We start from the raw sequence: 26919 nt of genomic DNA, 5'->3' as shown, positions 1-26919 counted from the left end.
GCTGCTATCAGTGATCACTTCTGCTGCCTTCTTCGAAGGGAAACCTAAAGGAGTAGAGAAAAATGAAATGCAAGCAGTTTGAAACTTGCAAATAACAGTAAGTCACAGCAGCTGTGCCTGAAGTGTCCAAGTTCAGTACCCAGTTTAAACACCAGTGTTTGCAAAGCCTGGGGATGCAGGGATGCACCAGGCTGGGCACTTCAGGTCTGTTTTCCCAGCCACTGGCAGGAGGAGTTAATGCCCTTCATGGCAGGACATGTGAAGGGTGTTGGAGAATGATCAGCACTCGCAGTCTTTACCTGCTGAAATACTTCAGTGAAGTTAAAGCTCTAACCTTCAACCCCACAAAGGGACAGAAACATTTTTATTTCCTCCCCATATAGAAGCAAGGTATGAGGCCAGGTTTAAAGAACATTATGATATCTCTATGCTCTTAGTAGGTGATATACTATTAATAGTTATCAGGAATAGTTATTTGCATCCTGCAGATGTCTTACAAAGAGTGGTTTTCTGGGAAAGGTGCATCACTGGTCCCTGGTGAGTTCAGCAAACACTGAAACACATACATTGTTTTGTGGGAATAAATAAAGAAAGCTGTTCTGATGCAAAATTGGTTTGAATCTAAAATATTTCATTTGATCAGTAAATGAAGAAACTCCAACCAGTTCTTTCATTCTTTTAGTCCTAGCTTCAGGCTGCAATACTGGCTGGACTTTGAGAAAGTGCTGGGATTTATGACATTTTAAAGAAAGAAAATGAATTCCATTTGTAGACTGCCCCTTTCTTAACAAACCTGTTTATGAGAAAACATGCATAACACAGCATAGATCTTTCTATGATGGAAATTTGGTTTGAAATTGAAATGCATTCCATTGCAGAAATGGTGTGATATCCTGAAGTTTAAATATTAGCTTGGAAATGTGGAGATAAATTGGGCATTTTCATTCTCTTACTAGTAAACTTGAAAAAATATAATTTAATACCCTTGAAGGACAAATGATTCAGAGCACTGAAAGTAAAAAGCCTCTATGGATTTGGGTCATACCCTCAATCATTTCTTCTAAACTTAAGCATAGATATGAGAAACAGCCCTGGTTCTTTATACATTAAAGCCTGGATCTAAACTCCATACCTTTGTCACAACTTGATATTGAGATATAAATCACTGAACAGAAATCTCTGTAAAGCCTCATTATAAGAAGGGACTTCTGTTAGTAACATTGATTGGGTCACTGATTTACTGCATCCTCATCACTGAAATTCTCAGTCTATGAAATGTATTCCACACACATCGAGAGAAGCTGGTATTTATGAAATCAAATATACTGAAATGCACACAGTTGTGCCTTTCCCAAATGTAGTTTTATCTTGATAAATCAAGGAATTGTAACATGCATTTGTTACAGCAAACAAGCCCAGCAAAGGACTCATGTCTGAACATGGGCTTCTGTCCCTTTGAAATCCTCAGTATTTAAGCTCATGCCTAAATCTGTTAATTTGTGCTTTAATTTACCTGCATGACAGCAATGGTTCAATAGCTGTGTTTTAGTATATATAAAAAAAAGATACTTGGTTTTGTTTGTTGTATTATTATTATTGTTGCAGCTATTATTATTGTTTTTGTTATTGTTATTCTTCGGAGCCTGATATTTAAACACACATGTGCTCTGCAATACCCAAAACTGAGTAAAATACAGAGGTTGCAGTCTCCTTTGGTAGAACAAGCAATAAAGAGTGTTATTTCATGGCTTTGTCACAGAAGGAACTTGATTCCTCTTTTATTATATTTTCTTCATTCAAGGGCATGTTCAGATGAAAGAGGGAATTTATAAGGTTTTTCAGAGCTATTGATCAAAATAAATGTGGGTGTGGGCATTTTTTTCCCTAGCTGCAGCTAGTCAGAAAAACAAACACACATTAAATTGGAAGCACTTTGGCCACAGTGATGTTAGTGATAAATAGATTTATTTCTACTCAGGTCTGACTGTTGTACTTCATACTTTCCATAGAAACAAAGTGGAGATAGCTTAAGAAAAGGAAAATGAGGAAGAGTATTTTTGTGGTTCAGACTTGCAAGTCCTGACTTCCAACATGAAATTTTAATTGTGGTCTGAACAAGATGAGTGCCTCCTCTAAAAGATGAATGAATTTTGTTTGTAGTCTCCTATATCACTTGAGGTTTGTGAGGTTTGGAGCTTATATCACTTGACTTTTCTTACTGCTGAGAGCATTCTTAGACCACTCTCAAATGACACTTAATGGTCAGGGTACAGAAATGGTTGCAGCACCATTAGAAACATGTGGGTCTCACTTCTGATGTTTGCATTCAGAGCACAAGCACAATAAAAAATTCAAAAGTAACTAAAGCACAGATTATGGCAGATACTTTATTGGGAGAGCCACACTTCATGCCTCATAGCTCGAGGGTAAGGAAATATTTTTTTCTAAAAATATCAGCATGATCTAAAAATATCACTATCATCAATATCATACCTATTCCATCAAGAATAAAGAATTCCTTCTGAAAGAATAAAAACACAAGGAAAACCACAAGAAACTACATCAGGTTCCACTTCAGTGAAACAGACATCTTAAAAGCTACTGAAATTCATAAGGCAGGCACTTATAGGGTAAAATGTGAGCAAGACACTGCATCATAGGCTCATATTCATGCACTGCACACCTATCAGTTCAGTTAACCTCTCTCTGATGAAATAATTACATTGAGAGCATGATGATGTGCTGTTTTAAGTCTGCCATTGCTGATGGCTTATTATTTTGTCTACTTCCACTTAAAAAGGTGCAAAGAATGTGCAGCTGGTGTGAACAAAGCTCTGATCCCCCTGGAAGAAAGTCTGACATACCAGGGTTTCTCCAACAGCCTGACTGGAGTATCTGAAGAGGAAGAACAAAGGTGTTTTGGAAGTAAAAAGTGAACCCCAAATTTTGCCCTGTTCAGATTCCTCATTTGAGCTGTGAAATGATTTCTTCTGTGTATGCCAGAGGAGCCTGGGCTGTCCCTGGACAGCTTCTCAGAGGAGGATCTGACCCTTCTTGTTCCACACCTGGTCTTGTGACATATTTTCCAAATTTGGGACTTTTGAACATTTGTATCTGCTTCACCCAGACAGCTCCACTGCCTTTTGACTGAAAACTGGCTTTTTTACCCAAGTGGATTCACTCCATTTGGATTAGATGGCCTTTTCTGTTGTATTTGTTTGCCCTAAAAACTATAAACCAAAATAAAAAGTAACTTTCATGAGAGCACTTTGTATCTCTCAGCATAATTACTACATCTAAGCCAAGAATTGTGGTGAGACAAATTCACCCTTGTGCCTTCTGTTAAAGATGTTTATGTAGATGGCCAACATGTTTTCCACTTTGTGACTTCCAAAGCATTGGAGTTACTTGATCATCTTTAAAAACAACATCAAAGATGGCAATTTACAACAGAAGGTAGAACCCTCCATTGTTTGGGGATTTTAGTTATTCTCCAACTCTACTATTGTGCCCATTGTTTTTAATATCTTTGAATGGGTTAAGTGATGGTCAGCACCTGTTTTGAAGGGAGGAGACTGAGATAAATCTCACAGCATTTCTGACTGCTTTAGAAAAGCAATGGCTCATAAATCCAGGCAGTGAGAGGATTCTTCCTTCCTTCCTTCCTCCTTCCTTCCTTCCTTCCTTCCTTCCTTCCTTCCTTCCTTCCTTCCTTCCTTCCTTCCTTCCTTCCTTCCTTCCTTCCTTCCTTCCTTCCTTCCTTCCTTCCTTCCTTCCTTCCTTCCTTCCTTCCTTCCTTCCTTCCTTCCTTCCTTCCTTCCTTCCTTCCTTCCTTCCTTCCTTCCTTCCTTCCTTCCTTCCTTCCTTCCTTCCTTCCTTCCTTCCTTCCTTCCTTCCTTCCTTCCTTCCTTCCTTCCTTCCTTCCTTCCTTCCTTCCTTCCTTCCTTCCTTCCTTCCTTCCTTCCTTCCTTCCTTCCTTCCTTCCTTCCTTCCTTCCTTCCTTCCTTCCTTCCTTCCTTCCTTCCTTCCTTCCTTCCTTCCTTCCTTCCTTCCTTCCTTCCTTCCTTCCTTCCTTCCTTCCTTCCTTCCTTCCTTCCTTCCTTCCTTCCTTCCTTCCTTCCTTCCTTCCTTCCTTCCTTCCTTCCTTCCTTCCTTCCTTCCTTCCTTCCTTCCTTCCTTCCTTCCTTCCTTCCTTCCTTCCTTCCTTCCTTCCTTCCTTCCTTCCTTCCTTCCTTCCTTCCTTCCTTCCTTCCTTCCTTCCTTCCTTCCTTCCTTCCTTCCTTCCTTCCTTCCTTCCTTCCTTCCTTCCTTCCTTCCTTCCTTCCTCCCTCCCTCCCTCCCTCCCTCCCTCCCTCCCTCCCTCCCTCCCTCCCTCCCTCCCTCCCTCCCTCCCTCCCTCCCTCCCTCCCTCCCTCCCTCCCTCCCTCCCTCCCTCCCTCCCTCCCTCCCTTTCATTTCTTTTCCTTTCTTTTCCTCCTGTGGAAAACATCAGGGCTGTAGTGGGAACTGCACTGGGAGAGTCTGACTTGAGTGAAGGGGATGTTCAAGAAATAAAACCTTCAGCCCCAGTTCAGGGCAAATTCTCTGAGTGAACTCATCAAAGAAGCTGGCAGCTGGATAAAGGCATCTCACACTGTACAACACATCAGTTTTTCTTCTCTGGTTTATAGATGTCAGATCTTGTTTCTTTGATGTTTTTTTTTTTTCTAGTTCTCTACATCTCTGGTAGTAACAGCTAAGAAGGATGAAATCTGCAATTTTTTCATGGTCAAGCAAGACAGTGGTATCTAATTAGAATTAGAAAATACAATAATAGCACTGTACTTTGTATTCTTACAGAGCATTAAAGTGCCAGCAAATAGCATGTTCTTTGGTTAAATGCAAATGTTTCCAGAACAGGAAAGTCTTGGCTGCCAGAACTGTTAGTCCATGGGCATGGTTTCTTAATAAAGCAGTCAAGGTCATTGTTTACCCATCGGTGTTCCCAAAATAAATACAGCCTCTAAATTCCCTTCAGGTAAAAGCCAATATAAAATTTTTACTTTTTTTAACAAAGACTCCACTGGGCTTGATTCTGTACAAACACGGAGCAGACAGATGGTCCCTGCCCTGGAGGGCTGGACTCTGAGACCTTGCATTTCTCCTGGTGACTTTCTGTGTTTTCTGTGATTAGGACATCAGCACTGGCAGCCAGGAGACCTTGTTAGATCCTCCTTCCCCCAGCTTCCTCCATATGTATGGAAGATTCAGCAGAGATTTGGACTTTCAAATTTTTTTGTCTTGTTCTTTCACAGCCCAGTACTACTTCATAAACTCAGACTCTGAATGGGGCCAAGCCAATGCAATCCTCCCTTGTTACTGCATCCCACAAAAGCTCTGTCAATTTTCTGGACAAACTGGCCTTTAGGATGGAGGTGGAAACATTCAATTCATAATCTGCTATACAAAATTACTCTTTGATGTTGAGTGAATTGTAAGATCTGCAACTGTACTGCTTCATGTTAATAAGATGTAATATTAGCAGACTTGCTTTTATTAATAAATTAGGCCTTATTTTTGTCTCTAAATAGACTAATTGTTTGTGTGGGCTGGAAACACATAAAGGAAGTGACCTCCACTTTGTTGTGGAGAAAAAATTCCTTTTGTCTCTCCTTTCCACCCTTTTTACTTGAGTTGGCCATAAAGTTTTCCAAATTAAACACAGCATTTTTGTCCCACTGTTCTGATCTTCTTTCCTTTTTCTCTGCTGTCACTTCTCTGGAGTTGAGAAAAGGTTGGTTTGTGCCTTTTTCCCTTTTTTTTGGAAAAGAGAGGAAGAGAGGAAGAAGGGAAGACAGAATAAAGGGGAAGATTAGGAAGAGGGTAGAAAAAAGTGAAACTTTGTGATTCACTATGTTTTTTTTTTCCCTAAATCTTGATTTTTGTCTGAAATGTTAACACAGAAATTATATTTTTAAAAATTTTCTCACTACTTATATTGGAAATGTTTTATTGGATTATTTTTTAAGCTCTCTTGCGGATTTTTTTTTTTCTGTGGTTTTTCTTTCTATTTTATATCTTTTGATGTGTTTCAAGTTTAGTATATTATTTATCTTTCCAACAGACACCACTCTGAATCCTAGTTCCCTGCTTTGGGCTGTAGAGTACCAAAGTGCAGGTGGGAAGCCACACTCCTCTTTGTGTGCCTGAATGAAATGCAGATTTTCATTTTATTGTGGCAGACTCTGCATCATTTACCTTCTGTTTCTACCATGCATGGTAGGATTTATTAAGGTCAGGATAGTGCCTGACAGGCTTTTTTTTTAAATCAGCTTCTTATTCTTAATTTCTATATTTTCTTTATCTTTCTCTTTTCTCTCTGTTTTCTGCCTGTTTCTCCAGCAGCTCCCAGTGCTTATTCTTCCTTGGTGGCTGCCATCCTTTTCCACTCTCCTGCTATCCACTGCCTCCTTTGGCTCATCTGGCCCCAAAAGTCAAGTTCCTTCCCTGCTTCACCTTCCCCTTCAGCCTCCCCAGGTCAGGATGCCCCAGCACTGTGGTGGTTTCCCCAGGGAGCAGCGTGATGCCTGCTCATGGTGTGCAAGCACTGGGACACACTGATAGTTAAAGGGTTGGTAAAGTAATGCACTGCTGAGTGTAAAGGATGTCAGATTAAAGGTTATGCAATGAACTCAATTAAACTGACAGTGAAGAGTGGGGAGGCAGGAGTTCAGCTTCTTATCCCAAGTGGCAGTTCTTTTACCTCCCCAGCTATTATTAAAGAGGAAAAAAAGCCAAACCCTGGAGACATCCCTAACTGCCAGTGCAAATATTCTCATGAAAGTACAATAAAATCCTTAGCACGTAGATAGGACTAAGCAGTGCACTTGACAATCCTTAATCCTGTTGACTTAAGGCATTCTCTGAATATTCGTTTTACATTTCTGGGAGAAAGTCTGAGAAGTGAGACGGGAGATTTTCTGTCAAAAATGGTACATCAGCATCAAATCCATTTTGCAGCTTGCAGATGTAGATTTTACTGAAAGTAAACAGAGGGATTTGGGAAGATAAGAGGAAACACCTTAGATCAAATTACATATGAAAGAAGTAACCTTGAAGTCAAGAGATTTTGTGAGTCACGAAACAGTATGTCAACTTTTGGCCTCTCCATGCTGTAGCTCACCATATGATTCACCAAGAATATAATCACATTTGTACATGTTAGGTGCAGAAAGGATTGTACTGTCTGAATTCCTGCATGCAAAGATCACTAAACTTTCACCTGACATCCTTGTATTCACCTCAATGACTTCCAATACAGATTTTAAAACATACTGGGGAAAGCAAAACTAAGGAATCAAAATACAGATTTAGCATAGCTCCTTTGCAGCAGCCTAAGTGTTAAATTTTTGAAGAAGAAATGCTATATAATTCTGGCAATCTGGTAATATCTAACCTGATAATTCTGGTTTGTAGTTGTAAATGTATCCTTCCAATGGATAAATAAAAAAATGTACTGTCCTTTAAACACAAATTAATTTTTTCTATTTTCTTACAGAATTTTAATAGGAGGGTAGTTCTCTGGTCATTGCAGTCTTCCTGGATGCCTGCTCTCAAAGCTACTCCATGCCATACATGTCAGCTCATTTGGTAATATTATTAGGTACTAGATAGGGGATTAAATCCACAGATTAAGACACCTAAATATCAGTGTCTGCAGGAATGTCTAAATTCCCTTTACATGCTGTGCATGCCTAGCCCATACAGCAGATTGTGCCTAGGGAAATAAAGATGATCCTCAGGTTAGTATAGGACCTTAAATTTAGGTATTTTAATTTTCAAGTTGAATTCCACCCTTGGTGTCCCATGACCTTCTGATGACAATCCCTAAGAACTGGGCACAGATTTCCTGAAGATGCTGTGGGATTTTTGGCCTTGTCTCCACCCCACTGTGGACCCCACTTGGGTCTGGGTCTGTCTGTATCAGGTGCCACATTTAGGGAGCTGCAGGTAAGCTGTGACTGGGAACAGGAACCCAATCACATCAGGGATGAGCAGGTGGAGAGCTCAAACTTTCCCCCTTTTGAAGTTCTGCTTTCATCGGCCATAGAATTGTTTCTACCTCTGATATTCCACATCATAAATTACCTCTGCCCTCACTGGTGAGTCTGGACACCTCCCCCAGCCTGTTCCACTTTGAGTAAACTGTGATTAACTTTGCTCCCCACCCCAGAAGAGGTGCAGCAGGACAAGTGACATTGCCAGGAGACCAAGGACAGCATCATCCTAATAACACAACAACTCCCTCTTCACAGAGCAGACAAACGAAAATGAAGAATCAAACTGTCCTTGCAGCAAATTCAATGTTATTTCATAGCTTCCCAGATCGTGCCAGGAATTTCCTAGCTGTGAAATACTCAGTCTTCACTTCCAGTATTTTCCCATGCAGGCCTAACTAAACACTGCACACAGAGTTTGTCAGATCAGAGAACATTTCCCTGGGGTTGGGAAGTAGCTGTTACTTCAGTTGCTTTCTCTAAAAAGTTACCACCTCAACTGAAACTAAAAGGAGAAATAATCCCTGATTAAGCTTTTTATTTGTATTTATTGTATATGATGGAGTTGGGGTTTTTTAGGCTGGTAGACCTTTGGCTTTATTATTTTCTCATGCAGATTGGATTTTCTTTATAAAAAAGTGCCAACATTATTAGCAATACTATTTTAAAAGTTTTTTACATGTCTGAAGGGTTCATTAAAATCAGTATTTTTAATGATCACTATTTCTAATATAAAAGCCAATACATTTCACATACCATCTGGAACTAGGCAGTGAATTCTTTCAATTTTTTTGGCATTTAATTAAACTGAATGGATATAATGATTTTCCAAAATATTTTTGTGACAGTTATACTGTACTAAGCATAAAAAAATTTATGAGAAAGTCAAAGTTATTTATCATACTTTCATCTGCTTTCAAGTGATGCCTTTCTTCTTGACGGGCTCTTGATGGGATTGTTTGTTAGGGTATAGAAAATGCTGCTCTCAAAGAGATTTGCTCCTGTAGCACCTTCCTCTAGTTCCTTTCTCAAAGTGATAACTCTAACAAACCTAAAAGTAGGTTATGGTCTTTGCATTGCAAGAACTGGAATATGTTTTGACTGCATTTCTTTACACAGATACTGATTTATGTGTTTCTGATACTTTCCATATTCCTAAGGCAGTAGAATAATGTAGAACACACTGAAGTTATCCTGGCCCCTACCACCTACAAACAGTGTGAGTTTGCAACCTGCTTCCACCTAGATGGTAACTTCTGGTCCTGGAAATCCTGCAGAGGAAGTTAGACACTGCTCAGGATAACAAAATAATGTACAGGCAGCAGCCCTTGACAGTAGGTCTGTAAACATAAATAACTCAACAGATGGGAAATTTTAATCTTATTAATTTTTTTTCCAGAACTTTAATTTTTCTCCATGTGTCTTGTTAAAAAACGATGTCTTTCCATTCCATTTGATCTCCACGCCTTGATTAAGCAAACAAATGAAAGCACAGCATTACTTGTTCTGTGGTGAGACAACAAGTGGCTTTTAAAATAACCTCTAATTCTGAGGCCCAAGTAACAAGTTCAGATAGAGCCATGGCATACCTATTTTTCAGAATCATAGGCACTGACTCTGCTGTTTCTTTCAGGAGTCCTTAACATCTGCCTATGCAATTGTAAAGGATAAGCTTCAGGACACTGGAGTTTATGTGACCGTGCATCATTGCAAATGATGTGGTGACATTCCTTTGGCACACCTCCAGAAAAAGCAGAGAGATAGAGCAACAATGCCATTGCAACCAGACAAAATGTGTTTTATCTACAGAGTTTCAAGAAAAAACAGACCAGAGCACTACCTAGAGAATATTGTTAAACCAGCAAAACTCAGAAAAACTCCCCATTCTGTGGGTGTGTGCTGTTCCTGACAGTCATTCAATAAATCTTTGGATGAACCTGCCTTTTTTAGCATTTATAAACAGTGAGCTTTTACCCATGCATTTTCCTTGAACATTGAGGTTACCATATTACCTCACTCTTTCTTGATGTAAAGCAGTATTTGTAGAAATCCAGATCTTTTAAAAAGCTCGTCTTCCTCAATATGGCAAACATAGAAAAAGATTTTTTTTTTTCATTTTTCCTTATTTTCTATGAGAATTAAGAAAGAGCAGCAGTTTCCAAACTTAGTGATGACTGGCAAACCATGCTTCTCTGACAGAAACCTATCAACAACCTTAAATCTGTCAGATTCAGCAGTTTTATGGTGAAGCAGTTACAGGACCTGTCGGAACATTTACATGGTTCAGATGATAGTTTGAGTCACTTACATAGATCTTCACACAATAAATCGTAATTCTGCTCATTGACCTGTCCTGGCATTGGCTTGTGCTTCAGAGATAAAAAAGACTGAAAATTTGAGGGCAGAAATTTAGGTTTTAGTCCACCAAGTGGAGAACATTTGACTACAGCTCCAAGAGTGTCAAAAAGGTGGTTTTTTTTAATTAAATAGCAGAGAGATGAGTTTGATACTAATGCACTAGGAAGGTCATAAGATATTTAAACAGTGCAATTAAATAGCAAAGGCCATCTTCAAAAACCAAGTCCTTCTCAGGAGACAGCTGGAGCTCTCAGGAGACAGCTGGAGCTTTGCCCTCCTTACAGTTTGCTGGATGGTGCCATTACCTGTGTTTAGGCAACTGGAACAAACCCTAAGGATAAAATCTGAACTGTAGGCATCTCAGTGTGATCCAGCCCACTAAGTTCCCATGGTAGTGGAGGTTGTTGATTAAATTAGTGGAGTCAGAAGAATTCAGATCACCCTAACACAGAAATCTATGCCTCATCAATTGACCCGTGCCTGGAACTTCATTAACTGCATTGACTGGATCTGCATGGTCTGTAGTGGGAACTTGGAGATGTGGTTTGTGTGGTCCCACTCAGGGATCCCTCTGCAAGGCCAGTCCCACCCCAAAACTGCATAATCCTCTCTAGCTCCTTTGGTTTAGGATTGCATCAGACTGCAGATGCAGTTCATTACAGCCTTGTGGAGGCTGTCATAGTGGAAGTGGCAATAAATAGGGTATTTGGCCTGAAAAATGCCTGTGAGGGATTTGGGTACTGTATGATAATTATGCTTGCCATTTTCATGTAAAATTAATCAAAAGTGAAACAGTTAATGAAGTGATAGTCCCAGTTCAGGGTTTAAATTTCATGGCTGAGAATCTGTTGAGGAGACCAGAACAGATATTGATCTTCCTTTGATGCTGTTGTCTCACAGACATCTACACATTGAGGATGAATTCGGTGGTTTTGCTTAGATGACATATTTTAGGGCTTTTTACAGCTCTTGCATCTAGAAACAGCACCTCCAAATGAGAGTTGCAATGCTATTTCATGCTAAGGAGATAAATGTGACAGCAACCTGAAAACGTCACTAATCACAGCTCTGCCTAGGGATGTGAAAGAGGAAAGCATTATTTGTGCCCTGTTTGGTGGAGTATTAAATACTGATTAGACTCCAGTGAAAGTAACAGGTATAACAGGGAAAATGAGCCATCCCTGTTTCAAGCAGTGCCTGCCTTTGTCGCAGTGGGTAGTTTAACCTGTTTAGGATGTATTTTTCTAGCTATAAAAACGTCTGCAGATGATTGAGAATTACTGACTCCACAGCACGACTCCACACTTTTGGATCTCTCAGCCTCCATTAGTCACAGCTCTGCTTCTCCTCAGAAATCCTCTTTCTTTGCCCTTTTTTCCCCACTGTTGCAAGCAAGCGGGCACTGCCGTCCCGCTGCTGCGTGCATGCATCATTGTGGCTGCCTCTCACATTTTATATTGTGAGGCTTGGAAGGCTTTTGGAGAGAGTGGAAACTCCTGCTCATCCTTAAATTGCCCTGGTAAGTGGTGACTGGCTTTCTGTTGTGTGCGCTGCCTCTCCTGAAAGCTCAGTTCAGCCTGAGGAGGGAGCGAATGAGGAACTCAAAGGTGGTGCAAAATGCTTTTCAAGCCACGTTTAATGTTTAATGAAAAAGTGCAAAACCAGAAAAGAATGAACCTTTCTGTCTTTCTCAGATCCTTTATAAAGGCCCTGATTTTAATTTAAGTTTAACCTCATTGAACCACGGTCCTTTCTCTGATTTTTACTGACACTTCCAGACAATTCATTAAGACTACATCTAGTGATAATTAAGGAGAGTTCAGTAGGAACAGATTGTGCTCTGAGCTTCTCAACAGTTACCAATAATGATGTTAGAATGAAAGAACTGCTCAAAATGCAGAGTCTGTATTTACAAACAGTAAGAGGGATGGATGCAGGGAAGATGAAGGTTTATGGTGCAGGTATGTGTTCTGCACCTATCCTTGGGAAGTCACTTTTTTCCATGTCCCTTTGTTCTTCTCTAGTCTTCTGTCTCAATTTTTTCACTTCACTTTAATGGTAGGACTTAATGGCAAGTAGTGCCTCCTGGTAGGTATTTACATGACAACTAGTCCACAGGCTCTAATTTCAGAAAGGGCTGTGGGCACAATTATAATGATCATTAATTATCCCTTCTGTAAGTAATTGCATTTTTTTGGATGAGTAGCTTGTTTGCAGAACTATCAGTCTACTAAATAATAGCACATTTGCATATTAAAAAATGTAAAGAACAAGAAAAGTGTCTGCCCTGGGGCATCTGAAGGGTATAGTAGTTAATGCAGGACTCTACCTGTTCTGTATTGCTTTCTTTATTTTTCTTAGGCACTGTTGATTCAAGGGAAACTGTTTCCTGAGGTCAGTTCAGTATAAAACCAGCAACTTTTCTGGTGGTGGATTTGTGGTGGACTGATCTCATACTCATTGCAGCTCTGCAGTGATGTGGACAATGACTCTTGTGAGACAGAAGGATGCAGGGACACTGAGGTGATGTTAAACACTTTTTTTAGTATTTCCCACTCATGGTACTTGAAATTTGATCTCTACAATGCTTAAATGAATTTAAACATCACTATGAGTATCAAAGACTTTTTGATTTGCATGTGGCCATTATGAAAAAGAGTTTGATTTTATGCTTTCAAGGCTCTTACAGTTGTTCAGCTGTTTGGTCCTCTTTGAGGGCTGTGGTTGTTCTTGTCAGACTGTGAGTATTGAGGTCAGCCAGGGACCAAGCTGTTTCTGGTTGTCCTTGAAGTGCAGGCAGGAGGAGGGTTTGTGATGTGGCACTCACATGCTCCTTCCTCTGCCATCTATTGTTTCCATTCAAAGGGGAAATAAAACCGGATGCCCAGTTTAAATACAATATTTAAACCTGTGAGATGATTTTCTTTGAATGGGAGGTAGGCAGGTGAATTTCTAAAGCCTCTGAGGTAGTTTTGAATGCAGGAAAAAAAAAATTGAGTGGTTTTATATAAATACCCCATGGTATTTATGTAAATGGCCATTTGAATTGGTGGGTTCTTGGGAATTCTAGAAATGCACTTTTGCGATACAGAAGCTATTTTTATGCATTATTAGATAATTTCTAAATCCATCTGAAGTGCTGCATCGCTCGTTTTGAGCAGGAGGTGGCTGTTGGATCCTGTTAGAGGGTGTGTTGGGGAGAAGCCAGAGTGGGTTTGCTCAGCAAGGAAAAGTCATCCAGGAGCTGGGGAGGCAGTGGGGTGGGCAGGGCAGAGCAAGGCAGGCAGAGCTGGCCCAGGGGTGGCAGCCAGCTCTGCCAACAGGGTAGATCTCCAGACAAATCTATAGGATAAACAGGTCCTCAGTCAAGCCAGAATTCAAATCAGCAGGTTGGGACCAGCAGAACCCATGGCCAGGCTCAGGCACGGGGTCAGCATCACCCAGGGCAAGGGCTGGAGCACAGGCACCTCCCAAGTGAAGAGGTCAGCCCCTGATGGAGCCTCTCCCAGATGGTCTCACACTGCCCCTTTTTCGGTAGCCTGGTCCCAGATTGTAGCCAGGCCACATCTGAGGCAGGCCCACCAAACCTTCAGACAGCCAAAGGGATGAGGTTTTGCAAGGTCTGTTGATGCACCCTGGTCTGGGACCACTGGCATCTGGGGAAGGAAACCTGCCTTTCCTTGCTGCATTCCCTCTGCATGCCTCCAGTTATCTACAGGATTGCCTGTGCCTGTCATCCCTACAGCACAGTGCTGGATTTTACACTCTCCTGGGACACCTGCAGTGAATGGCCCTTGCAGTGTCCTTGCTCAGCTATGGCTTTTGGGTGTAGCTTAAAACCGATGTCTTGGCTACTGACATCATCTCCAGCCTGTTAAATAAATGTAGAGACAATCCCTACTCTTTCCTCAATGTGTTTCAGTGTGGAGAACTTGATTAGAGACACACAAGTCACTCCTGTGCTTCCTGTGCCAAAGGAAAACTTTTTGGTGTCTGTTGCTGTAATGGATGAATCAGAGATGATAATGTGTCCTCCTCTGAGGTCCAGGAACACGCATGAGTGTGTTGAAGGATGCTCTCTTATGTGGAGATCATGCATCAACTCCAAGGAAACTTTCAGGTCCTGGATGCTGCAGTTCATTCTCTGGTGTCAGCACAGACTCTTTTGGCTTTCCTGTCTCTATGAGCTGAAGTCACATTCAGCTGAAAAATTAGGCTGGTGTTTGTGCTGTGCTTCTCTGGAAATGCAAACACTTGCTGAGAGAAGAAAGAAACCAACTACAAAATATGAGATATAAAAGATGCCATTTATTTGGATGAGAGACTATACAAAGCTATTTTTATATGAATCAAAAATATCCAGGAGAAATAATTTTTACTCCCAACTTCTGCAAAATCACTGTGCAGTTTTAAAGGAAATGTGACTCTGCTACCTTTGGCTGCTTTGCTGTGTCTTCATGAGCCATGCAGAGAACAACCTAGGAGGGCAGATGGTCCAAAACACCACAGAGCATCCTCCTTCTGCTGTAGCAGAGTTAAAGATCCTGTGTCTCCCTCCAGGCCACTCTGGTATCTCCTGAGTGCCCAAAGGATGGCTCAAACTGAGACATGATGTGTTGTGATTCTAGAGATATTCTGGAGTCTCTGTCAACACCAGCTGATATTACCTCATGTTACCTGTTCCTTGCCACATCTGAAGAATCAGTTTCCTGCTTAGAATACAGACAATTCAAAAACTCCATCCCTCTTTTTTTATTTTTTGAGAGCAATGTGTTGGAAGCAGGCTGCTTTGTGGTATAGAGGACTCCAGAGTCCAAAGCTACTGAGGGCTCGTGTATTTGGGGGTGAAAAGGAGGGTGAAGATTTCTATTGGTAAGTTAAAGAGTGATGTACCAGTGCAACTGCACCCCTGAATGCAGAATGAATGTTCACAGCCATGGTGTGCATGGTGCAGACAAGCAGTGGAATGTCATGGCTGCAGCCAGCTCAGAAGGTTTGGCACATCAAATTTCCTCTATTTTCCAAGTAAAGGACTTGAGGAAATCAAGGATATGCAGAACAAAACTATTCTACAAGAGCAGACTCATTTTCTAATGAGCTTATCATAAAAACATAATCTGTTCACTGCAAAACGAAAATGTTTTCTTCTTTGCTTTGATAGGGAGAAATGGGAGGTAACATTAGATGAAAGCTATTCTTAAGAACTTAAATAGGTACTTCTTCCTTGAAGTTCCCAGTGTTGCCTTTGGCTAGAGTGACTAAAGTTAAAATATATGGCCTTTTTTTGCAAGGATTTTGAATTAATGAAGACTCTCTGCTGGGCTTTCTTGTTCAAAACAAAATACTGTGTCTGTGCAGGGAAGAAAAGGAAGTGGTTAAACACTCAAGGAAAGCAATGACAATGAATAACAGGAGAAAGTACCTTCCTTGTAACACTGATAAGAAAGAGGAGAAACCTGGTGTGACATTGTGTGTGGAGCTGGCAGAGTTCCTGTCTTCAGTCTGGAAAAGCAGAGCTTTAAAGAAGTTAAAAATGAGCTTGAGTGAGACATTAAACTTCTAGGGAGATGATATCTGCAAGAAGAATTGTAGAGATTGAATTGTAGAAGAGATTGTACAGGGAAAGGCAAACAAAGCAGTGCACAAACTCTGCTACAAGTTCCAAATGGCAGGAAACTCAGAATCATTGAACTGTTTTTAATACATGAAGAGATCTGGCTGTGCTGAAGTTACGAAACAATCCAAATCCATAACTTTGCCCAGCAATTTAAAGAATTTAAATTTGGGTTCAGACAGTGTGGTAGGGAGTAGCTTAATGAGCCAGCTACCAGACAAGATAAGCTGTCTGGCCAGGAGGTGTCACATTTGTGATCAAAGCCTGGGAGTCTTGTCACTGCATTTTCCACTCTAGAATAAGCTTAGTAAACCTCATTAAAAAACACTGTCTTCCCTTGCAGGTTATTTGTGGTTCCTGTTTTTTCACATGTTTTGATGTGTAGTGCTTTACAGGTTCTTATTATTTATAAGATTAGCATTTACAAAAGACCACAGGATCATGTAACTTTTTTTTTTTTTTCCCTCTTTTATTTCACCTGTCTCTGGGTCAAAGCCTGTAATTCTTGCAATTTGTCATCCAAGAAGACATCCTGCCTTATCTGGAGGTATAAACACCAGAGAATCTTCCCATTCCCTCAGCAGTGCTGAGGAAACACCTGGCTGGAAAATCAGAATCTCTGATATTTCTAGTTTGGCATGCAAGACATTTTGTTTGGCTGAAGGGAAATTTCTCAGTGCCCTTAAAACAGTTTTTTTTTCAGATGCTGGAGCGAATGATGATGGGGGCATTCAAACATGTTATTGTACAGGCTCTGTGTGCTCAGTCCCACACCCAGACACATCCCTGGAGCATCCAGGACACACACAGGGTGCCAGCTGGGTGTTCTGTCACATCCATCCAAGATTGTGACACCTGGGAACCAGGTCTGCAATGAAAATGGACATCTGACCTGTGGCAACTACACACTGCTCTGTCCTCATCCTGACACTTTAACTCAAATTAAGATGTTTGTCTTCATTTCGACAAACCAAAATGTTCTCTTTCAGTAGTGCTGAAAACTGAAATATGTGAGCTGAAAGACACATGGAAAATTTGTTCTGGAAATTGTGTTTCCTGCTGCAAAGAAAAAGTTATCTGAGTGTGGTTTATTCCCAACTGACTCTAGCACAGATTCTGTCTGAATCTTAGTATTGCCATCTGGCACCCAGTTGGAGAACCACAACAGCATATGCTTCTTTTATGTTGCTGTTTGATATTTATGAGGAAGACAACTTAGTAATATATTTGGCTAATTACTTTTTAAAATTCCATGTCCCGAAAATTCATTGGAAATGTGGTGAAAAACTTTGTTGAACACAAGTGAGCAGGAAACTGTTTTCAACCTGCAATAAAGAGGAAACATAGAGCAAAGACACAGCACACAATCACACTGCAGTGGTGATTGTGCAAGGCTTCATTGCCCAGGTGGGAAGTGATGAGCAGTCAGGTAAAATCTCAACCATCCAAACCAGAAACATTGACAACAGTGTTCTAGTTACAAATCATTGCTTTTTAATGTGATGAGATTGTGCTGGCCCCCTCTCTTCCATGCCCCTGAAAAATAAGTCTTTTTTCTAGAGCAAATACAAAATACTGGTTGAGGGGAAGCTGTGTGAGGAGAGGTTGAGGTCCCTTGGTCTGTTCAGCCTGGAGGAGACTGAGGGGAGACCTCACTGCAGTTACAATTTATTTCCTTGTGAGGGGAAGAGGAGGGGCAGGCACTGATCTCTGCTCTCTGGTGAGCAGTGACAGGACTGGAGGGAATGGCCTGAAGTTGTGTCAGGGGAGGTTTATGCTGGGTATTTGAGAAAGGTTCTTCACCCAGAGGGTGTTTGGGCACTGAACAGGCTCCCCAGGGCAGTGTCACAGCACCAAACCTGACAGAGTTCAAGAAGTGTTTGGATAAAGCTCCTGGTCACATGGTGTGACACTTGGGCATTGGTCCTGTACAGGGCCGAGAGTTGGACTCAATCATCCTTGGGGGTTCCTTCCCTTGCTGGTGGAGAACAGCAATTAGGAACAGGGATGGATGCTTTTGGCTTTTTATGTTGTGCCATGAGCTCCTCTGGGTGTTGGAGGAGCTCCTCATGGTTTGGGAGCACAACCTTGGGAACAGGAGGATCACAGAGTCCATTGGTTTGGACCTGAGACTATAATTCTGTTATCACAGCAGAACTAAGAGCTCTGGATGTGTTACAGCACCATGCAGAAACCCCTGAAGGCTTCACTGGGCTGTTACAAAAGTACTCCTGTAAGTTGTTATTAATTAATAAATGGAAGAATTTTTTTAACAAGTATTATTAGTAGCAGTCTTGGATGCAAAAAATATAAAACTCTGGCTCTTTAGACCTTTAGCTGAATTAATAGGTGTTAAGGAAAGGACATCCACCAAATCTGCTAGAATGTTGCTCAGATACTGAGAGACTGCATGAATCCATATATTACTTTAATAGAGCCACATTTCACAATGCAACACAATTTAACAGATTTAAATTGCAAAACAATGAATGCACTATTTTCTAAGAGCAATATAAAAACTAAAGCTACCTTTGGTAGAGTCTGTGCAGAGGAAATGAGAATGGAACAGATGGGAAAGCATTTACATAGGAGATGGCAGGCAATTTCATTTTTTCTATTGGCATGCTAATTAATGATCTTTCCAAAGCAGGAATGCTGTATAAATCTCCTAAAGGAAGGATAATAGCAAGGTCAGATGTATCTGCCAAACTGTGCAGGAATTTGAATGCACAAGTATTGCGAAATCATGTGTCAGATTAATAACCTGTTATAAAGAAAAATTTGAAGTACTTGGTAAATACAATTTGAAATGCAGATAGGAGATAGAAGGACAATGCACCGGAATTTCAAGTTGCAAAACTTGAACTCTTGAGCTGTCCTGGATCTTCCAACTTGTTTAAATCTGTTGCACAGGGTGAATGTTGAAAAGCAAAATGGGGCTCAGATCTGTCATTTTCTCCTCATTCCTGAGTCCATGGATGCCTTTGAAAGCCTGCATAGTTTAGCTGAGAAACAGGGATTCAAAGACTTCAAAGCATTCTGTTTAGCTGAGATAAACTTTTGAAATAGGGGAGGCTTTTCTATAGCTTAGGAAAATAGTCATCATATTTGCAGTTCTTGATGTAACTAAAAGCTGTGTAATGCTACTATCTCTGAGTAGTGCTGGGAAGTGAACAATTCTCCTGTCTGGCCCAGCTCACAGCTACCAGGAATTCCCAATTCCAGGTCTGGAGTGCTGCTCTGCTGAGTGTCACAGTGTCACACACACACCAAACCTGTGGCAGAGTAGGAGGTTTTCCTTTTTCATAAAATAAACAGAGGACTTTTCTGAGGTCCCTGTGATGGGCTGTAACCTGGGACTCCATCCCCAGCTCTGGCTGGCTCTGGGGCTGTGCTGCCTGAATGTGTTTCTGGCACCTCTCAGCCTCACCTCTCTCCTTATCACCTTTGACATTTTTGGATCTCTTCCTCTATGATGACTACTTGCCCCTGCAGCCAAGTCCCTGGGAATCCAGCATTTCAGTGTGCTGAATTATGTTTTTTATGGCATGGAGATTATAAACCTAAAATTCACTGTGGCTGGAGACCACTTAGAAAACATTTTGAATAGGGTGGCTGTGAGGAGCATAAAAATATTTTGTGGAAAAGACCACAGGGCCTCACAGGCTGGCTCAGGACTGCAGTTCTGGGAAGGGTTTGTTCTGTAATGTCTGAAGGAAATCTCGGTGCTCACTCAGTGTCCAAACTGCTGGGTATTAAACTGAGTGAGGAACTGCTTGGTGATCCTCACTTTGGATCAGTTCCACCTGCAAATGACTTTGGGTAAAATTCGCCAGGAAGACTGAGCAATTTCCCTGGTCCAAATGCAGGAGAAGAGCTGTGACAGCCTCCTTGGAGCTGGGTCTGAGTGGAGCCATGGGTGCCTTGGCAATGTGGAGCTGTGGGTCTCACCTTGTAGGACTCACTGCCTCCAGCCATTCCACTCCTTCCCTTCTTATTTTCCATGCTAGCTCAGGCTTTTCTACATAGCAAGCTTTTAATGACTTCTCTTTTCATCAGCCTTTAATGGGAAGCTGAGGATATGAATTTCATATCCAGAAATTACCTTTGAAGCAGTAGGGCAAAACTTCCAGGTACATCTGCAACTAAACTTTATGGAAACAAATGATAAAAAAAGCCCAGCATGAAGTTGGAAATCAAAATGCTGAGGAATAGTACCACAAATGTGATTGTCAGAAGCAATATTTGACAAAAGAATAAAGTCTGCTAGTGAGTATTCACACATCATCAAGTGGAAAACTCTCCCCACCCCAATTTTTAAAATGAAGGAATTTAAACAGAAGAAAATAGCATCATGATATTGTTCTGTACTTTCAGTAGTAGATGAGATGCTTTACCAAAATGTGACTTAGAGAGCCTGGCAAGCAAGAAGGATTCAGATGAGTGAGCCTACACTGAAAAAAATGAATGAATACAGCTAGGAATACAAGAAGGCAAGCATTAAAAATTAATTTTAACCTTGATATTGAAGAAAATGTTAGTTATTATGTATTGTTATATTTGTATGAAGAGGTGCCAATTCTAACCATCCCATGAGCAAAAGAGACTCAACTCTCCAGCAATGAATTTTCTCAAAGATTTGAAAAAAATATTTGGAAGTAAATGTGTCTGTTAGCTTAACTGGGTTAGCATCTAACTTAATACAAAATGAAGCTCTGGCAATAAAATAAATAATGCTGTTTAATTACAGTCATGACCTTTAGTAATTGCTGCTTTATTGCTTGATATTGTAAGAGATTTATTGTATTTCCTGTAACAATTGTTTGGGTTTTTTCTTTTCCAAAACCATCAGGCATTGGAATTGGGAAATATCTATTAGATTATCCAGTTTGTGTATCCCCTGCTGTGCAATGTCTTGCCCATTCTGTTGCAAATATCTTGAAGTGTTGTTCTGTGTGGAATGCACTGGAAGGTTATTCTACAGACTGAAATACAGATACCATGGAAATATTTTTCCCTCTGGTGAGGTCCAGGGTTGCTTTCATCCCATTGCTGCTTGTTGCTTCCTTTTTCTGTCCTTCTCTTCATTTTAAATAGTTTTATTAACCCATTCTTCCTCAGAAAACTCACTCTTTTCCAGGACTGAAACCCATATTGAGAGAGATTAGTTTTAAACAACTCACATGATTGCTTCTTTGATATTGAAGAAAATAGGAGAATGTGCTTTTTTTATCAAATCTGTACAACACTTGCTCAAAAAATAAGCACAATAGAGCTGGTGGCCTTTGAAAATTCAAACTCAAAGAGATTCCCTAATGCCCCTAATTTAATAACATCCTGATGACAATGGAATTCCTAGGGCAAAATGTAGTAAAAGTTTAAAAGCAAAAAATCAAATGAAAAAACAGAGTCCCCCAATCTCTTTTATCTGTCCAGACCTAATGAATAATATTGAGAAGACTTTTAAAAAGCTACAAGGGATAAATGTTAACACAAGGAACTGTAGCTGATATTAAAGAAGTGTAACTACCAGATTATAGCCTGGCACGTGTAAGGAGCTCTCACATTCTTTCCTCACATCAATCTTGTAAGAATCTTTCAAAATCTGCCATTGTGCCAATCAATTTATGGCCTTTGGCTTTATGGAGTGGCCAGGTGTAAGTGACTGGCAATAAGGGACCCCTGGGTATATGTACAGAGGCTGACAGGGGATGTGGGTATATACCTTCAAAAGTAGATTAAAAAAAAAAATTTTCCTAAATCTGTCCATCTCACACATCAAATATTCACAGGAAATCAATACCTGAACATCAAGGGGGAAAAAAGGAAAATTTACATCAGCAATTTGCAAAAAATTATCTGTTTTTAGAATAAATAAGTGTTCTTAAAGAGTCAGTGTTGAAAGGACAGCAAATGGTTTTTCTGCACTCTCTGCTGTCACCCTGTCTGCAGTCCTCTCTGCCTCAGTTTCCCTTCAGGGCTGCTTCTCACTGGTTTCTTCCTGAGGCTCACGTGCCTGAGTCAAGACAAGGGTCATTTGTATGGCAGAAGGCCAATCCCAGCCTTGCTGGGAGCTGAACACCATGAAGGGACTTGAAATTAGGTAATTTACCTGTATGAATAAAACACTCAGCACTATTTTTAGAAGCTTGACTGAGTTCTGACAGACTCAATATTTATTTCAGCTCATCTCACTGCTGGCCCTCCTGAGCCCAGGGCTATCCTCTGCACTCCAGAATTCGGAAAGTAACATCATTAATGATTTTGATGGAATTTGCTACCTTTTAGCCAAGCACATTCCACTGGGGCCTGGAGGCTTATTTCAGAGGCAGTCTCCCATAGATGAGCTGCCTTGGACAAACTTCCAAAAACTCACTCAGATTATTTAATTGAACCTCTCACTCTCAAAAGGAGGTATTGCTTATTCTCAAAGACTTAATAGGTCTCCTGGTCTAGACAGTTCCCTCTGATCATTACAAGAAGTAGAGTCATTAATATCAGCTCATCAAGTTTTGCTGCTCTGTCATATTTTCCCTTCTTTTAATTTTACTGAAAGTGTTATATTAACACAGTTCTTCTGAAGAAACATGAATATTTTTGGCCTGATTTTCCTCTTGACTGACCGTATTTTCAAAATAGGTTATTTTTGTCATCAGCCTGTTTTAATTTTAAAATCTTTAATTTCCTTCTCAAAGGATGGGGAAGACACCTCAGATCCGATGGCTGCCTCAGGATCCAAATTGGGGGTCTCATGGTTGCAGCCAGACCTAAAAAGCACATATTTGCTTGTCCATTAGTTTGCATGCATTATAAATTAGGGACTTAAACACAGCACAGATATCCCACGGTTTTTTGAGCCATTCCAAAACTCATCACCTATGGGGAGAGAGCAGAGTGGGATAGTTTCCAATGACAAAACTGATTCTCTCTTAGGATCCTGTTTCTCACTGAAAGTTGCCTGGATTGGTGATACCACTTCAACAATTTCTCTGATAGACACACAAGAGGCTCCCAAAATCTTGTTCTAGTTCACATAATTCCAGTAGTAACAAAAGAGAGGCATCTTCAAAGAAACAAACAGCCTGGGAAATCCAACAAGGAATCTCTTTTTAATCATCCTACTTATTTATTGAATAGATTGCATCCAAATTTAGACACCTGTAAAAATCAACAGAAGGAGTAAAAATTGCCCAGCCATGCTTCTGATAGTAATTTTCAAGAAAAATGAAATCTGTATCTTTTCAGAGAACTCAGCAGGATGCTGCTTTTTCTTTCTTCCTCTTACTGTTCATTGTATTCAGGATGGAATTAATGATTTTCTCAAAGGCTTATTCCTTTCAGAAATCAGTTCAGAAAAATCATCTGTCTTGACAAAAGAGCCAGAATTCTTCCAAAGCAGGCCTTGCTAATATATTGCTCCTTGAACTTTGCTGACCTTCACAAGCGCTTCAGCTCAGAGAATAAATCTCATTTCACACCAATGTCTCTCACACCAGCGTGCAGGTGAAGGAAATGTCACAAATGTGCATTACCCCTCAAACAAATGGTGAATCTTCCATGTGACTATTAGAACTTGCTTAATGTGACTTCAGAGAGTTGAAGGTTTTGATGGAGGCAACAGGGGGAAATAAAGGGAAAAAAAATGTGGAAGTTGTTAAAACATGTCTATAGATAGGAATTGTCATTTCCTACTCCAAATAGGGGAGAAGATCATATTCTATTCTGGGAGCTACTCTGCCCCAGATAACAATATTTCTTCTGTCTGTCTTCACTTTGTCAGGACCAGGTATCTTTCCTCTAGGCACTCTTTGCCTTTCAGCAACCTCCTGCTCCTGTAACCTTCTCTTATTCACATCCTTCCCACCAGGCTGCTTTATCACTGTTTCCTTGAGATTCTCTGCTTCTTTCTTCCCTGGCTTCAATCTTTTCAGATGTGCTCTAAGAGGATCTCTCTTATCCCATATCTTTCAGCTCCAGGCTTGCCTTCCTATCCCTACTTATAAATTCCTTCTCTCTCAGCCTCCTCACCCTCCCAGCTCTGTGGGATGGCTCAGGTAGAGGTGGCTGTATGATCCTGTGCCTCCAGAAGGAACCCAGCACATCCCAGCCTGGTCACTGATGACCCCAGGAGCAGCACCCCTGGCTGATGTCTCCTGACATTGGGCACTGCAGTCTTGTGCTGCTGCCCTGGTTCTTCCTCCCTGTGCACTGGCAATGTGTTGGTGCTGCAGGGCTGCTTTTGGGGAGATAAAGGGTGACATGATGAGGCAGCCAGAAAATTTGTGCCTTATTTTTCAGAAAGTCCTAGAACTGAATTTTCCATGCCCCCTGATATGGAAAGAGCCCATTGAGCCAGGCTTCCCAGGAAAGTGGTGGAGCCAGCATCCCTGGAAGCGTTCAGAACACAAAAGGACATGGCACTTTGTGCTGTGGTGTGGTGGTCATGGTGGTATTTGGTCAAAGGTTGGACTTGATGATGCTGCAGATTTTTTCCAGGCTTAATGAGTCAATGATCCTGTGATTGTAGGAAACCCAGGCTCCGAGTGTGTTTGTATCCTCTGACCCTTTTACATCCCCAGGTGCCTCCATTGCTGATGTGGAGGCTGTGAACTTACTGCATGAGACTGCATTCATTCAGGCTTCTATCTCAAGCTGCTTTAATTCTTTATGTGAAAAAATGCAGTCAAAATATTCAATTCAGTGTAAATCAGACACTTGGCTACTCAGGTAACAGGAAAAAAATTCTCCCAGTGGCATTTCTGGGATAAACAGTCTCTCCCAGGCCATTCCCCTTCTCAGGACTGCCTGTGCAGATGCACTCTCACAGGACTGGGTTTAGGCCAACTGGTTTCTATTGTGAAGCAGTAAAACAATTCTGGCAAAGGCTTGTAGAGGATGGGAAGCTACACAGATGTGAGGGGTGAGCTGAAAAAGAGGCATTTCAGCAGCAAATTGTGCTCTGTCTGAGCTCTCTGAGCTACTTTCACCACTTTCATAGGGTGACCAGAAATGGCAGGACCCTCTTGTCCCTAAATCTTGGCTTTTCTGGGCTGTGGTGTTATGAACAAGGGTAGCATTTGCCTCTGCTGTACTTCAGGCTGATGGCACCAGTGATGGTGCAGCTTTGTGTCCTCTCTACTCCATGTGATGCCCTACTGGTACAAACCCAGCCCAGAATAAGTTTATGCAGAAAACTCCCATTGAAGCAGTGATGAGTGTGTGATTGCTGGTGCAGCCCTGTGAAACTCTTTGGAAAAGTCACCACGTTGCCATTTCATCACTGTAACTTAAGGAAACAAAACCCTGACAAAAATGACATGAAATTTCCCATTAACCTTTAAGTGCAATCACAGTGCATATTTTAAATGCATACAGAGACAAGGAATCCTTCATAAACACAACTGGAAAACAACAGATCTATTTTGACTGGATGTTTTTAGGCCTTATTCAGTGCATAAAAATTAATGGGCAAAAATTTTCTACATTCCTGTGCTATTGAAAAAGAAAAAATATCCAAACTACCTCATTCAATTTCTCATCTTGTACCAGCCTGTTCTAACAGGAACTGAGGCAGTTTGCCAAAGGCTAATGATTCAGTTTTATATGATTAGTTTCTTTAGCCAGAACCAGATATTTAGGGGAACTAATAATTTGTTGCACTGCTAATCTCTAAAATGCCTGCAAGGACTCACATCTACTCACACTGAAATGTAGTCATGAAGCTTTTTGTTCATATTTTTGCTCTATGTTTTTGGAATTAATATATTAATGTAAGAAAAGAACAGTGACAAGATTATATGACCCATATAATTTTTCACAGCTTGGCATCACAAGGATGTGTAAGCACAAACAACATAAGGGAGAAGTACCTAGATAGAAGCTGGAGGTTTAATTAGAGAAAATTATGTGGCTGTAAAATTGTCAGTATTATTCATAGCTGACCTTGATCAATCAAACTGTCTTTAAGTGGGGGCACAGCATAACCTGATGTAGTTTCTGCAGTTTAGAACAGACTTGTGTATCTCAGAGTGGCATTTTGAGGTGCCTGATAATTTGGGGTGCCTTTATTCTTCTTGAGTGTAACATGGAAAGATCTTTGATATTCAGAAATGTGGTGAAAATCAGTGCCCTTTATGATCACTTGTGCTGGGTCTTTTGGACTCTGATATGCTCAGGATTATTGATCATTTCCAAAAAATGTGTCATGTTGCAGTCACAGACTGTTTTTCCGTATCCTTCTAAGCCAACACAACTGGGGTTCATAAGGGAACCTTCAGGCCTCTTTATGATGCTGACTATAATACCACTAAATGCTGCATTTACTGCTGCATATCACACAGTACTTAAGCTCCTAAATAGTTGAAAAGACATCTGCCAAATCTGCAGATAACAACTGTAAAAAATGTTCCCCTTTTCATTCTGTGTCTGAGGCAGCAGTGGGAGCCCACCTCTTAACTCCTGAAATCTGCAATGCCTCTTTTTTCTCCCCAGGTGCTGCACTGTGAAAATCAACATTAAAAAAAAAAAAAAAAGAAAAAAAAAAAGAGTTTTTCAGTAGGAAAGGAAAGGGGGAAAAAAGAATTTTCCTCTAATAAATTGACTGAGATTGGGCCCCGTGGCCAATGCCCATCTAAATTGTCATAAAAATTAACATAGGAATTACCAGATCAGAATGTCACAGACTAATGCTCCATCTGGTCCAGCATTCTGTTTCCAGAAGTGACTTACACCAGATGCTTCAAGGGAGGAATAAAATATTAAACATTTAGAGAATGCTGTAAGTGCCCTAACCAGCCCCTGACGTGGTCATTGGGCAGCTGCTTGGAAATCTAGCGGCAGAAGGAGCCTGCCAGCATTTCTGCTTTCCTAGTAAATAAAGCAAAGAAATGCACTTCCCTGAGGGACATTGGT

At 40.8% G+C, this 26919-nt stretch overlaps 1 protein-coding gene across 3 annotated transcripts in view; it reads left to right on the top strand.

Annotated features, from left to right (window-relative positions):
- DPP6 (dipeptidyl peptidase like 6) overlaps window positions 1–26919 on the top strand; it is a 539779-nt gene that overhangs the window by 200753 nt on the left and 312107 nt on the right. The window lies entirely within an intron of this gene.

The sequence above is a fragment of the Cyanistes caeruleus genome, chromosome 1 (assembly GCF_971803275.1).
Source record: "Cyanistes caeruleus chromosome 1, bCyaCae1.hap1.1, whole genome shotgun sequence".
Lineage (NCBI taxonomy): Eukaryota > Metazoa > Chordata > Aves > Passeriformes > Paridae > Cyanistes > Cyanistes caeruleus.
The sequence above is the reverse complement of the archived record's forward strand: the minus strand, read 5'-3'. Positions and strand labels throughout refer to the sequence as shown.